General features: G+C 37.5%; 1 protein-coding gene across 1 annotated transcript in view; it reads left to right on the forward strand.

Moving 5' to 3' along the window:
• The first annotated feature begins 100 nt into the window (after positions 1 to 100).
• CERKL (ceramide kinase like) overlaps positions 101 to 14,062 on the forward strand; it is a 52,311-nt gene continuing 38,349 nt past the window's right edge. The window contains exon 1 of the mRNA XM_027678422.1: positions 101 to 221. The gene's annotated coding sequence lies outside the window, so the exon portion shown is untranslated. The remainder of the gene's footprint in view (positions 222 to 14,062) is intronic.

Raw genomic sequence — 14,062 nt, forward strand, 5'->3', positions numbered from 1 at the left:
TGCGGGCCCGCTCCCCCGGCCCCAGCGCCCGGAGCAGCGCGCCCGGGCGGCGCCCCAGGAGCGGCGGCGGAGGGTGGCCCCGCTGGCCGCGGCCCCGCCGGCCCCGGCGGGGGATGAGCCGCTCCTCAGGGGCATCTTCGAGATCGACAAGAGGAGCTGCGACGTGGTGCTGAGCGCCCGGCGGCTCCGCTGGAGCCCCATCCTGCCCGAGAGCCCCACAGGTGGGACGGGGCGGGGCAGGGGGTGTCCGCCCGGCTCAGCTCAGGCCATGCCGCGGGGAGCGGGCGGCGGGACGGCCCGGGGCGAGCGGGGGCTCTCCGGGCAGGACGGGGCAGAGTCACCTTAGAACGGGATTAGAGTAAAGTGGTTAAAGGCGGCGGTGTCAGGCGCATCTCTTCCCTTCAAGGTTACTCTGGTGATTAAAAGGAAAAAGAAATTGCGCATAATGCAATGAGCGTCTTGTACCTGAACCACCTCTTTCTGGCAAGAACTTTTCCTTCTTGGTGGGTCATACTTGGTGGATCAGGCAGAGCAGTAAGAGGATTTGATTTTATTTCTGCTGCATCAACTGTTCCCTGCTTACTCTCTCAGGCAGGTACATAAATTAGAGCACATAGGGGAGGGTATTGTTTTGTGTGATGCACCTGCGTTTTGTGACGAGGCACGTCGTCGTTGCTCTGCACAGCAACACACTGAGAAAGTGCAGGTAAAGGATTTGATCAAGTGAAACAAATTGTACATAAAAGTTTTAGAAGGAAAGGAATGCTTCTTGAACTTATCCATATAGTCATGTTTCTTCTAGAAACTGTGAAAACATAAATTTACTTTAAAACTGCATACGCACTCTTAAAGGTGCTTATTTACTTCAGTGACCTCTCACTGCTTACGTGAAGGAGAAATTAAACTTGTATTCAGGAATGCAGTTTCCAGACAGTGTATTTGTCTTCTGGTATGCTGTAGTTAACTTGTCCATGCTTAAAAGACCAGGTTTATGTTAATAGTATTTTGGACAGAACTTAAAACTTCATATAGATAAGATCCAACAGCCATAAAGTCAGCATAGAGAGAAACAAATTTTCTTTTGCGTACCAGTTTTTCTATGTTATGATGATCCTTTTCTTTTCAAGATAGTCTGTATGCTGCAGAGGCTTGGGAGGGATGTGGAAGCATTTTCGGTACTGCTGCTGCAAAGAAATACTGAGATGCTCACGGCTGAAGTCATTATGCTTCATTTCATGTAACTGTGCTGGGATACCAGAGCTACTGAAACCAAACAAATATGATACCATGCACTGCTATTGAGTCCTCTCCTCCGATTAGTGTAACCATGTTAACGTAGTGCTGTGTTCAGACTTACGTACCTGCTTTTCAGCAGGACCACTGGGTTCTGGTGACCCCTCCACTGGTGTGTGCGTACAGTCCTTCCTCGTGTGGAGCCAGTCTGGGTGCCTTAGGAGTGCTGTAGGCTCTCTTCCTTCCCTTTTGGGATTAGCTACAGGTCTCTGTGTATATGATCTGTAGTATGATTTATTAATTACTTAGTTCTATGTGTAGAGCTCTAATATGATTGCCACTTTATGTTCTGGTTCCTTGAATGTAGGTTGAATTGCCATATATCAGGAACCAGGGCCCATGATTGTCTTTTAATTGTCACCAGTGAAGGATTTTAAGGTACAGACAAGAAGAATAAATTTTTGTATATATTGCTTCATGCTTCCAGAATGGGGAGTATATTCTGCTGTTTGGGATTTTGTGTGTGTTTGGTTTGGTTGGGTTGGCTTGGTTTGTGTTTGTTTTTTTCCTAGGAAAAATTCACTCCCCTAAATTGCTACTTTGTGTAACAGCTTTTCATCCTTAGATTAGTAATACATACAGACATTGAAAACTTTTCTTAGTTCCTGCAAGGTAATGAAGTATTCAGTGCTTAAAGTCAGAGATATAGCAGATAGCAGAACTTCAGGAATCTTACAGAGAGTGGCATTGACAAATTGCTGTCAATGGTATCAGAATTTGGGCTTTACTGCATGTGTATATGCAGTAAAATATATGCTGTTACTTCTCTCTCTGACAATTGGGTTTTATACTACTTAGCGTTGAGCTGCTGAATGTTTTGATTTTTGAGAGGCTCTTGATGTCCTACTTCTTTACTAGCTTTAGTGGAAAAGACAGTGGTGTCTTCCAAATGCCAGATTTTTCCTGAAGACTGGGGTAGATGAGTTTTTACTGTAGCATTTTCAAATTCTTAAATGTTGAACACTGATATTGAAGATAAAGGGTTTTTCAGTTTCTCTCTTGCCATAGGTGCCACAGTTATGTCATCTGCTCCTGTTCCAGGATCTTTTGGAGACTGAAATAATTTTAAAAGGAAAATTATTAGGCCATTTCTAAGACCCTTCCATCCTTCCATTCTCTTTGTAATGGGAACACAACGATCTACCCAAGCAGCATTCTGAAGAATACTTGTGACCCCTTCCTTTGGGCCAGCATGGCTCTGTGTGTGCCTGCCTGTGACTGAAGATGAGCGGAGTAGGAACTGGAAATTTCACCGTGTGGGGCTTGTTGCTCTTGGAGGGATGAATTCAACAGAAGTCTTGTCTGTTTTTCCTTCCATCTTGGATATGGTTGGTCAGGGTGGTTTTACCTCTGCAGTTGCAGCAGTCAAATATGGATTTTGGAGCTTGAATGGGTTTTTTTCTGCCTCATTCTTGGGTCCCAGTAGCAATTACCCTGGGGTATTGTAAGCGTGGGATCTGTACTGGTGCTGGGACGAGCCATCTGTGTTATGGTCTCATTCATAAGTACAGCAGTGCAGCGTTCGGGGATGGTTAATGGCTGTCTGGACAAGTATTTCCACTGGGATTTGGCTTATGCACACTTTGTCCAAACCAAAAGCTTCATAATGTAAGAGGTCAAGTCAGGTCTTTGTGCCTTGCCAGTGATGCTAAATGTCTCCTGCTTGGACTTGTATGTAGTAATTCTCCCTATTTTAGGAAAAGACCTTTCTTCTGTGACAATCGCTCTGGTCTGTCAAAATCAGAGAACTGGTAGTTGCATTCTTCCCTTTTTCCTAACCTCCCATCCCCACTAGTTCCCCAAATGTATTCCTATCTTACTGCAGTTGTCGTTTGTCATCCACAGTTCTGCAGTTCCAATTCTATGTTCTTACATGTTTGTATGTTTGTGCAGCCTTGGATCCTTCGGCTTCTGAATAGAACTGAAAGCTCCAGCTCAAAGTTACCAAGCAGGCAACACGTGCTGTGCCTGGACCCCATCATGTCCCACTGATAAATGCATAGTTCTGCCCCATTACACTGTTCCTATGGGGATTTAGGCAGTGTGATTGTCAGGAGGACTTCATTCTTTACTCCATTTTGATTTCTGCAGCTTCTATCTCCTAGAGGTTTTTGGCTACCCGTGTTTGCTGATGATTTTTAATGGCTTCCTTTGTTGTTCATTCTACAGCAAAGTCTTCTCCTCTCTCAAGCATGACCCATTATGAATTTTGTGTGTTCTTCATTATAACAAACCTTTGGGCAGAAGTAAGGCCTGAGCAGGCCAACTGGGTGTGGAGCCTGGGGGGGAGTGAATGTGTCAAGTGGGAATTTGGACAGTGTAAGGCACGGCTCAGCTGCTCCCTCTGAAATGCTGCAGCTACAGCCTGGGTGTACAGCTCAGCTGAGCCTTTTTTTCTCACCAGAGCCAGATACCCTCTGGCCCAGAGCTGGCTGCTTGCTTTTAACAGTGCAGGGGGTGCTGCAATGAGGAGTAGAGCTCACAGTCAGTAGTTACTAGTTTTTTCTCTAGCTTCTTTCTGTGTGGCATTTCTATGCTATATTAATGAAAATTAAGAAAAAGGCAAGACTTCTCTCCTATTAATAATCCAGCCCTGAACTGTAGAGCTTCTTGTTTTCAATGCTGCTTTAAAACTATAGCAGAGAAAGCTATCCTAAGTACAGATTTGAATATTATATGTGATTTTTAGGAGTTCCCAGAAATTCAGAAGAATGACTGAAGGATGGGGAAAAAATATTTGTATTTAGGAACAAATCCTCAGGATTTTGTGAGTGTGTGGGTAAAGTTTAAAAACTAATGAAATGTAGGGGATTAGCAGCAGCGGATGTGGGAATCATTTGTATTTTAGAACAGTTTCAATACAAATAGTGTCAAATCCTCTTTATGCGTGTGGCCTGTTTTTTGCTGTTGATTGAGAAGTTTAATCCTGATATTTTTTTAAAGCCTTCAGTGTGTTTTTAAAGATTGCCATAGAGTTTCCTGATTAACAGTAATTGCAGTTTTCCAGCAGATTTCTGTCAGATAGGAAGTGTAACAAGACTGGCACTTGCTCAGTAATTTACCAGCATGTGAAGTCTGGAGGCTTTTGATCATTATGAAAAACTTTATAAGTGTAGTTTCTTGTGTGTGTATGTAACAGACTGAAGGGTATATGAAATTATTCTCTGATTGACAGCTTGGTCTGACTATATGGATAATAATAGTAATAATTTAGATAAAACTTGCTTTTTAAATAAATAATTGAACATACTTTCTAAGTTAATTGACCAATAAGAAAAATAAAATCTCTGGAGTAATTCAGAGGTTAATGTGATATTGAATATATATTTCATAATGAATTAAAAAAGAACGTGAATATATATTTTCATAATGAAGTAAAATCAATGTATTGTTTAAGTACAGTATTCTTATCTATAGTAAACTACAGCTCTTGCTGATATTCATCTAAAGTATAGATTTATAAATATTCTATGTAAGTGCAGCAATAACGAAAAAAATCACTGATATATTTCAACAGTGAAAGAGTCAGCAATAAAGGACTTAAAATTAATTCCGAGTGCAGAGTGGCCTGTTGCCAAGGCTATTTAGGAACAGATGTGGCTGAAATAGATACCAATAGTCTGTTTGGGATCTCTAAAGTAAGACATCTGTCAGTCTATCGGTCAGTCAGGAATAATGGAAATGGAAACAGGCTGTTAGAAAATGTGAATTACTGAAGTTCCATGTTGACCAAATTCAGAGCTTTTGATTCTACTTTTGACATGTAGAGAAAATAATTTCTCTAAGTGGCTTATCGATTGTCAAAACAGGAAAACTATTTTTAAGGAAGAGACATAGAAATAAATAATAGCATAATTGAGAGAGAGATGTCTAGGTATCACAGGCTTTAAGATGTAGATTGAAGGAAGATAACATGCAGTTTTAAACAATTGCATGGTGTCTGAACTTAGCAGGCACTCAAATTTTCTTCCTGGAAGTCCATAAAATTAATGTCTTTTAGATAAATGCTGCATGAAAGTGCAAAATAGTTTTTTATTTACGACTTATTGTGGAAAATGAAAAATGTTTATTGAAATGGGGTATACTAATCAAAGGACTGTTAAAATTTGTTCTTTGTTTCAGGAGAGTTTTAAACATAATGTCTTTACTCTCCGTGTGTCTTATCCTTTATCAGAAGAGTAGTTCATGGCTATGTGTTTGTGGAACACCTTATATTGTTTCATGCTTTCTGTTTTTTCTTGTATTTCACAGGTTTATGCACCTCTCTGCTTACGTTGAAAGGGATTAACATACCCTGGATATCTAATAGGGCCTTTTCTATGTATTTTAATTCTCTACCTCCAAAGAGAGAGATGAGATATTTAAATCTTTGTTCCAGAAAAATGTTTCAATATTAGGTCTTGTGAATTATATTTGTGTGTGTTTGGGTTTGCATACACATTAGGTGCTGCACATGTTAGTGAGTTGGTTTCTGATGCTACATGAATTTGAAATAGCAGGGTTTATTTAGCTTTCACAGAAAGTAACCCTTCTTGATGGCCTTTTGTTTTTAATACTAAACTTTCTTTTGGTGATATTGTAGTTTGTGTTATCTTAAAGCTGTTGTAGGCCATAACCAGCAAGTTTTAGACTTTCCAGCAGATGATGGGGTTTGGTTTTGTGGTTGTGTTTTTTTTTTTTTCTTATTTGTTTCTCCTGTTGCCCTATGTAATAATTCAGTCTTGCCATGTGCTGTTATTATAGGTAAGGCAGTGTTCTGCTTTGCTCCTCTCCTCTGCCTGCCTGGGGAGTGAGGATGGTGATGGCTGGGTGCTTGACATATGCATCATCAGGCAGTTGGCACACCAGTAAGAAGCCAGACGTGGTTGGTGCTGTTTTTGGCTGCTGAGCAGGCTGATGGAAGAAAGACAGGTTGGAATCAAGGGGCAGTCAGGAATGCTGTGGTGGGGGTGAGCTGGTATATTGAGGAAGTTGTAAGGGTTTTGGTGCAGTGCCATATGGATGTGGGAGGGATTTGTGGGTACTGTGGCGAGGGATATGAGTGAACGGAGGTGCAGATAGGAGGACATGCAGGGTGATGATGTAGTGTGAGGTGTGTGTGATACAGGGTAGAGAAATCACTGGATAGTCAGAAGAGGTATAGTAAGATGATGAGGTAAAGAGAGGGAGGATGCAAATTCATTTAAAGAAAAATTATCAAAGTTCCATAATTTTCTTGTTCATAGAATAATTGACAACTCTTACTGTGCTTTCTGTGGAAAGGTGTGCAAGAGTCAGTTGATGGCCTTGCTTTTATAGCATGATGGAGAGAATCTAAAAGTGTATATTAAAAAAAAAAAGTTGATATGCTAACCGATCTTTGATGTCCATACTAGCGATACTTTCATGCCCACAACAGTGCTGTGTAAGACTAAAAGTCCCTTTCTCAGTGGAAATTTATGTTCTTTTTAAATCATTAAAAAGATTATGTTGTCAAATCTCTTATCTAAGCATAAGTCTCATATCTCAGTTTCTTAGTTGTGCTGTTCTTTGGCCCTTGAGAAACACGGATTTTTTTAATCCCTCTTTCAAATGCTGTTGTATTCTTTGCCTGGTTGTCATTTTACTATATCATCCCTGAATTTATATCCCTCTATTATGCACCTTTATGTCTTTTCTCTTGCATCAAATATTGCCAACTTATTTTGATTTTTAAGTGCAGTTTACTGGAAAATGCGTCATTTTTCTTAGGCATAATTCCTGAAATACTTTCCTTTTTTGGTAATGTCTACAGGAAACTAATACAAAATCTAATGGTTTGCTTGGCCTCTTGAAGTCTGAGACTGGTGCCTGCTTTCTTTGACTATGGCTGTTTGTTTCTTTGACTGTGTGTAAGATGTGATTCTTTAGCACCTTGTGTGGGTTAATTGTGGGGATCATGGTGCCTAATGGGGTCTTCTGCTATGGAAAAATCCATATAAACTTGCTTCCATGGTTGTAACTGTTCATGCTAATAAATGTCTTGCAAAAGAATATCATATTCCAATTTATATTTTCTTATTTTGTTGTCTTGACAAAAGACATGCTAAATTAAGGCAATTCTATCTTTATTTTACAGTTATGAAATAGAAATAAAATTAAAGCAGGAAGGTCTGTCATCTGCTCTTGTTGGAGTCAATATAAACAAAACTTAGATAAACAATTTTCCTTTCCTTGTAAATATCTTGTTAACTATGTGCGTTACAAAAGCAGCAGGTAAATAATAGATGCTGTAGCAAAACACAAACAAATAAATATTGGATAGAAGAAATCCCTTTTTGTTTGCCATTTCATTTAGGTGTATCCAACTATATTATGCACTGCCTTTAGAAGGAAGTGTTTACTGCATGTAATTGTATTGAATGTACATGCAGTACTCTAAAAGTTTTTTTATCCTACTAGAAAAAGCTTAAATGGCTGAAAATCTGAGAACATAACCTGAAGAACTGAGTAGTCTTTGTACCTTAACATTAGTGAGTTGCGGAACTAATGTTTTCAAGGGAATCAGTGGTCCTGGTTTTTATGACTTATGTTGTAACAGTATGTGCAGACAAAAAAACATAATGTGTTGAGTATCTGATACATGTAGTACCATATTGCCATAAGGAACTGCTATTATGTTAGACACCAACTGATTTCGTGATAGTGTTGGATTTCTCTCACATATGCTTATGTTTTTGTACAGATGATCCTTTAGGAACATCTGCTAGTTTTGTGGTGGTATCTGCTGTTTCCTTTCAAAATTTGACCTTTTTGGCATTTAGTAACTGTGACTGCTATAGAACTGTGTTTTACTAGGATCCTTTTCTAAAACGATTCCTGTGTCCTAGACACTAACTGTCAATGTTTTGAGTTAGTAGTTTCACCGTTTTCTGATGTACTACAGAGTTAAGTGCAACTCTGAAGTTGTTAAATTAACCATTTAAAATACCATTTAAGGATAACTTTTTTTTTAACTGCTGACTTGAAATAGGTGAGTAGAACGTCCTCCTGCCAACTGTTTAGTGGTTTCAAAAATACTTGTGTTTGCAGACTAAGGGGGTGGATGGTATTTTTCAAACTATTTCACTAGGGTTTTGTAACTCTTATCTTGCCATTTAGGAACCCTTCCCCCATTAGTTGAAGAGCAGGTAATCCTTTGAACAGTGAAATCAAGTGTTTAAAAAAAAATATTGAAATTTTAGGCCTGGATTTTTATGTGAGCCTTGATGTCTGGTAGCCTACCTCTAGGGGATTTGATGAAAGACAATTCTACTTATGTTTAAAATCTGGTGCAACTTCCTCCTTCCCCGACTTCTTACTTAGTTATTGCTGTAGGAGTATATTAGATCACTGACAAAAAACTGTTTAATAACTTTGTTTAACTCTGTTCTCTAATCCAGCGTGTGGCTCTTTCTTGCCTGTGTGTTGCAAGTTTAAGCAAATGGTTGGTTCATTAACAGAATTCAGTGCTGAACTCTGAATTTCCTGGCTTTTGCCTATTTAAGCCTGTCAGATGGTGGGTAGTTAGATGCTTTTCAGTACAGAATAGGTGCTGTAGTTGTCGGCTTATTTGAACTGTGACAATATATCTCTTCTGTCAGTCCATACACTCAAGTGAATATAGGAAAGTATGCTTTGTGAGGCTCCGAAAATGCAAAGCAACAGATGTTATGTACTGCACAATTATACGTATCCTGGAAACAGATCTTTCCACAGTGCAGACAGTCTTGGAAAAACAAAATTTGACATATGAATGATCAAGTTAAGGGCAACAGCAATAAATACTTATGACTAAATATAATGCTGTTTTGCAGATACTGTTCTGAGTTTGAGTAATTAAATGCTCAGTGTTATATTACCTCTTCCCATTTGACAGAAGTGTAAAAATGACCATGTATTTGTATTTTTCTGTGTTGTTTTAGTACAGTGGAGCAGAAACAGAATAGGTATTCTCACTTAAAAATAACATTGTACGAAAATGGCTTTGGAAAAAAAAGCCTATGTAATTCTAACAAGTGAAAATTTTTATAAATAAATGACTAATAGTGAATAGAAAAAAATTCAAGATAACTTGCTGGCTTTCCATGTGAAAAATAGCACATCTTTGTCTGCCTGATCTGTGATTGTTCTGAAGATGATTCAAAATGTGGTTGCTCCTGTCCAAGTCCTCTCCCTGCTATACTGTTTGTTGCATGGCCTTTTGGAGACTTGTCAAACAGCTCTGTCAAGAAAGGTACAGAAAGATTTCACACTTGGATGGTTTTGGGTTTCCCAAAGGCTGCTCTGTCACATCTACATAATTTAGCTTGGAGTGAGGTGATTAGCTGGGATCAAAATTATCATAGTGCCAGTGAATAATACACTAACAGTTAGGTGGCTGTAGATGGTGGTAACTCATGTCGACATCAAACTTTGAACAGGTTTGTGGTTTCATTCAGTAAATTCTGCAGTTGACACATTCCAGGATAAACTTAAGTGTATCGTTATTTTACCATGTTTGGGAGAAGATAGATGTATATACACGTCTATTCTTAACTTTCTGTTATTTTATTACAGGAAAAAGAATGCTTCTGAGTATTTCATGTGAAGTGTAATATTTGTTGGTCACTTGACTGTAATATACTCACTAAACAAGGCTAGTAGTAACTAGAGTTGGTTTGGAAAACAATGCTTAGCAGAAAAAAAGAGTACCTGATAAATGATTGTTTCTTTTTTTTAACTGTAGCACAAACAAAAATTAAATAAGAAAGCTTTTTTTTATTTTGCACTTACATTTTTTTGAGGAGTTAATTACTTAAAATATGATGGAGACAAGCAGGTGGTGTTTTTGAAATGTTGTCCCTAGGTCTCACTTGTTTTATGGAAATCATTTGGGGAAGGTACATACAAATTCAGTACTGAACTTACAGTGTTATTGTATATATATGTATGTTTGCCTTGCTAGTGAAAAAACCCCAGTATTTGCTTTGAGCAAGTTTAGCAAGTTTAACAGGTTAGCAATATTAGTTTTTTGCAGGAACAGAGTAATAAAATAAGGTTACAGTAGGAAGAAAACTGTTCTTAAGTATGTTTCTCTTTGTTTTATGTATCTAATGTTTGGGGGTTTTTTGTCTAATTCATGGAGTGAAGTCTGCCTGAAGAGTTCACAGTGCCTCTGGTGTATTAACAATGTGGTCTGGAAGGAGTAAGGAAGAGAAAAAAATGGCATTGAATAAACACAGTAAAGTGGAAATGCCAGATTTGTTTGGGGACTGTTAAAATAGGAGTGGAAAATCATTTTTAATTTGTCAGTTCTGTCCTACAGCACAACTTCAGAGACATATGTTAGTTTTACAGATTTGACTAGGCAATGGGACAGTCAGTAAAGAGTTGGAATAATTAAGCACAGTGTAATGTATTGATCTCTTATTTGAATACCATTGACTTGGAATAGAGATCAGGAGCTGTAGCTTTACCATTCCTTATGTGTATGATCATAGGTTTATCATGTGGAAAATGTCATCTGTCACTGAAATAGTTGTTAGGACTATTATGTTAAGGATAATTAGAAAATAAATAGAGACTAAAACAGATGCTTTTATGCTCTATAAACCAGCAGTTATTTAACCACATCTTGAATACTCTGCAATTCTGGTGTTCTCAGTAACGTGGAACTGGAGAAGGGTCAGGGGGTGACAATGATTAAAGGTACCAAATGGCTACTGGCTGAGAGTGACGGACTAGGCTGGCACTTTTCAGCCTAAAAGGAAAGTAGTTGAGATGGGGACTGGACAAAGTAGATGGCTTTCTATTTACCAACATAAGAAATATGGGGTATTTAATAGAATCAGACTCAAAACAAAATGATAGGTAAGAGAAATGTAAAACTTACTGTCAAAGGATATTGTTAATGCTAGAAGATTTTGTGGGTTCAGCTGGAGACAGAAGGCCTCATTTGAGTGCTGTCAAATTTGTAGAAACCACAGTTAGTTCAGGGTTTCCCGAATGAAAACAGGTGGGGAGTGGAAAAGTACTAGTGGAAAACAGAATAAATGCTTCCTTTATTCCTTCTCTTCTCTTAGCATCTGCTTATGGCTATGGTTTGATATAAGATACTGGGACAGATGGACGTTTGCCCTGTCCTGGTTTTGCTGGTCTTACATACCAGAAACCGGTTAAATTATATTTAAATGATATTTTGAGTAAAAATACACACATCACCAGTCTGTAATTCCACCTGTGTTTGCAATACTAAGTGAGATTTCTTCATAGAATTTGAACTTCAGTTTGCCTGACCTACCATTTGCAAGGTACTTATTTTTATTGGTGGAACAATACAGTTTAAAGAATGTGTGTTCTTTGCCTGACAAAATGTCAAGAGATTAATTTTATTAAGTGTTGTTAAGAATTACAGTACAGCAGTAGACTGTACAGAAAACTCAAATTTCTTAGCCATAATTCCCTTGAAAATATTATTCATGTGAATGTTTATAATTACTGTAGTCTTGGGTTGGTTTTTTATTTTTGTTGTGGAGAAGGGAAGTTAAATTCTAAAGACGTAGTTAAACTTATACAGGATAAGAGTCTGAAACCATTGCAAACCATTTAGTTTGATCAACCTCAAAATGAGGGAAAAGTGTAGCTTCAATATGCTTAGCTGGTATTTTTCCATAAATAACTTTGAGAGGATTTCTGATGTTCACAGAAGATAACGCTCAGTGTAAAACATCCATTTCCATTTGTTATGTCAACAGCTTAAAGATGCGTGCCAAGGTATCGATACTAACTATATCTTGAACACAGGTGGTGATAATTTTCTTGCCCTGATTCACTTAAGGCTAAGTCAAAGATTATTGTATGATTTGTAATGTGCAGCTGAATATGCGTAGAAACTAATATTTGTTAAATTTACTTTTGAACGAGTAAAGTAGGTTTAATATTGTGATAGACAAAAATTTACATAGAATAGTAACAACACACATACTGTGCAAATGCATATTGGAGAGTTTAAGATACATCTCTCTTCATTGCTGTATGAGTGCTTTGAATATGAATTGCTCTCTGAACCTACAACGATATGCAGGATCTCTATGCTGTGAGTAAAATTCTTAGGATCTGCAGGTAAGATATTTACTTCAACCTCACAGTGGTTACCCCTGTGTATATGTGTCTATTTGATGTAAATGCTAGTATTTAAAAGTTTGGGGGAGTAAAAATTTATATGTATTATGGGAGATTTGAAGTGCATCTTTGTCATCTGACATGTGTTTATCCAACAGTGAATTTCATCAGGAACTGGTTTGTTGGGGGTTTTTGTTTGTTTGTGTGGGTTTTTTTGTTGTTTGTTGTTGTTGTTGTTTTGGTAATATATGTTTATCAGTCTTTGTTTGATTTGAGTGCTAGGATTAGGAATAGATATGTAAATGTGGTGTGTAGGTGCAGTTACCATACTGGAGTTAAGAGAAGTTGATGGGGGATGTCAAAGAACTTGCTTAAAATAGATAGGAAACTGCTTGTTTGAAATTACTGGTGCATGCCAGGATGCAAAACACAAGTCGTGGAACATTTTGGGATGGGTTTTTTGTTGGTATTTTTTTTTAAAGTGGCTCTATTTTAAAGCAGTTGATATGCCTGTGAGAAAATAAGTAGGTTTCTGTATATAACTTAGTATACTAATGTAGTTTGCTGTAAAAGTGAAAACTATTTCTATGCTGATGGTTAATTATAAATTTCATGATACTTAATGTTGACATTTTATTCATAAAGCATTTTATGAATTCTGCATGTTCTCTAAAATGCATTAACTTATTCTACTTTATGCACTGGTTATTTCACAAGTCAAAATGGAGCTCTTAATTTTTGAGAATCTCATGAAAATTTCAAATGTTTTAAATTACTCATTACCAATTATTCATATAATTTCTAAACAGTATAACAACATAAAATATTTTAAAAACTCAGATTAATGGCTTCATCTGATAATTTTAAGTGTATTTTGATTTTCAAAATAGCATTATATGTAATTTTCTTATAGACTAATCTGATATTCTCTAGGATTTTTTTTTTCTGCAAAACATTCTGTAGACCTGTTGATACACTTTATCAGTGTCTGATGTACATGGATTGAAATTTAAATTAGCTTGAAGGTATTTTTTACTTACAGTTTTAGGTTGACTTAAGTGTGTTGCAGTGTGTATTCAACAGTTCTGCTGCTAAATGAAGTAAGTGTATCCTTAGCTTGCTGCACAGATACATGGGCACAGGTGGACATCTTGGTAGTGTGCACCATGCAGTGAAACACATGGCACTACACAACATGGGGCAAAGAGCACGCAGTTTGAATTAGAAATCATTTTATGGATACCTTGTAAATTTGTGCTTGTTCGTACAGGGGTTGTAATTTCTAAAAAGGGTGCACGTTTTATATTGAACATTTGTGATACAGACAGCACTCTAATGTAGTTGTCTGTGGAAAGAGGCAGTATTGTATGAGCTTGTTTATGTCAATATTTTAATAATTTATCTTTATAACTGCTTTTGTCTATATTTATAGTAACATTGGCACCCTGTGTACAGAAGATACAATCAGTGCTGAAAGGAAACTTGCATCCATCTGGAAGCAATAAACTTTTCTAAAAGACTGCACAGTGTTACTTAATCCTGTGATTTCTTACTGTGAGTGAAATTAAGGTTTGGTTCAATTGTGTCACATCATATTGGTATCAAATCTTTTGTGAGAGGTTTGTCATCATGTTAAGCTGCAAACAAAATTTTAAAATTGATGAAAGTC

This window comes from Neopelma chrysocephalum, unplaced genomic scaffold (genome assembly GCF_003984885.1).
Source record: "Neopelma chrysocephalum unplaced genomic scaffold, ASM398488v2 Primary Assembly neopelma1_44, whole genome shotgun sequence".
Classification (NCBI taxonomy): domain Eukaryota; kingdom Metazoa; phylum Chordata; class Aves; order Passeriformes; family Pipridae; genus Neopelma; species Neopelma chrysocephalum.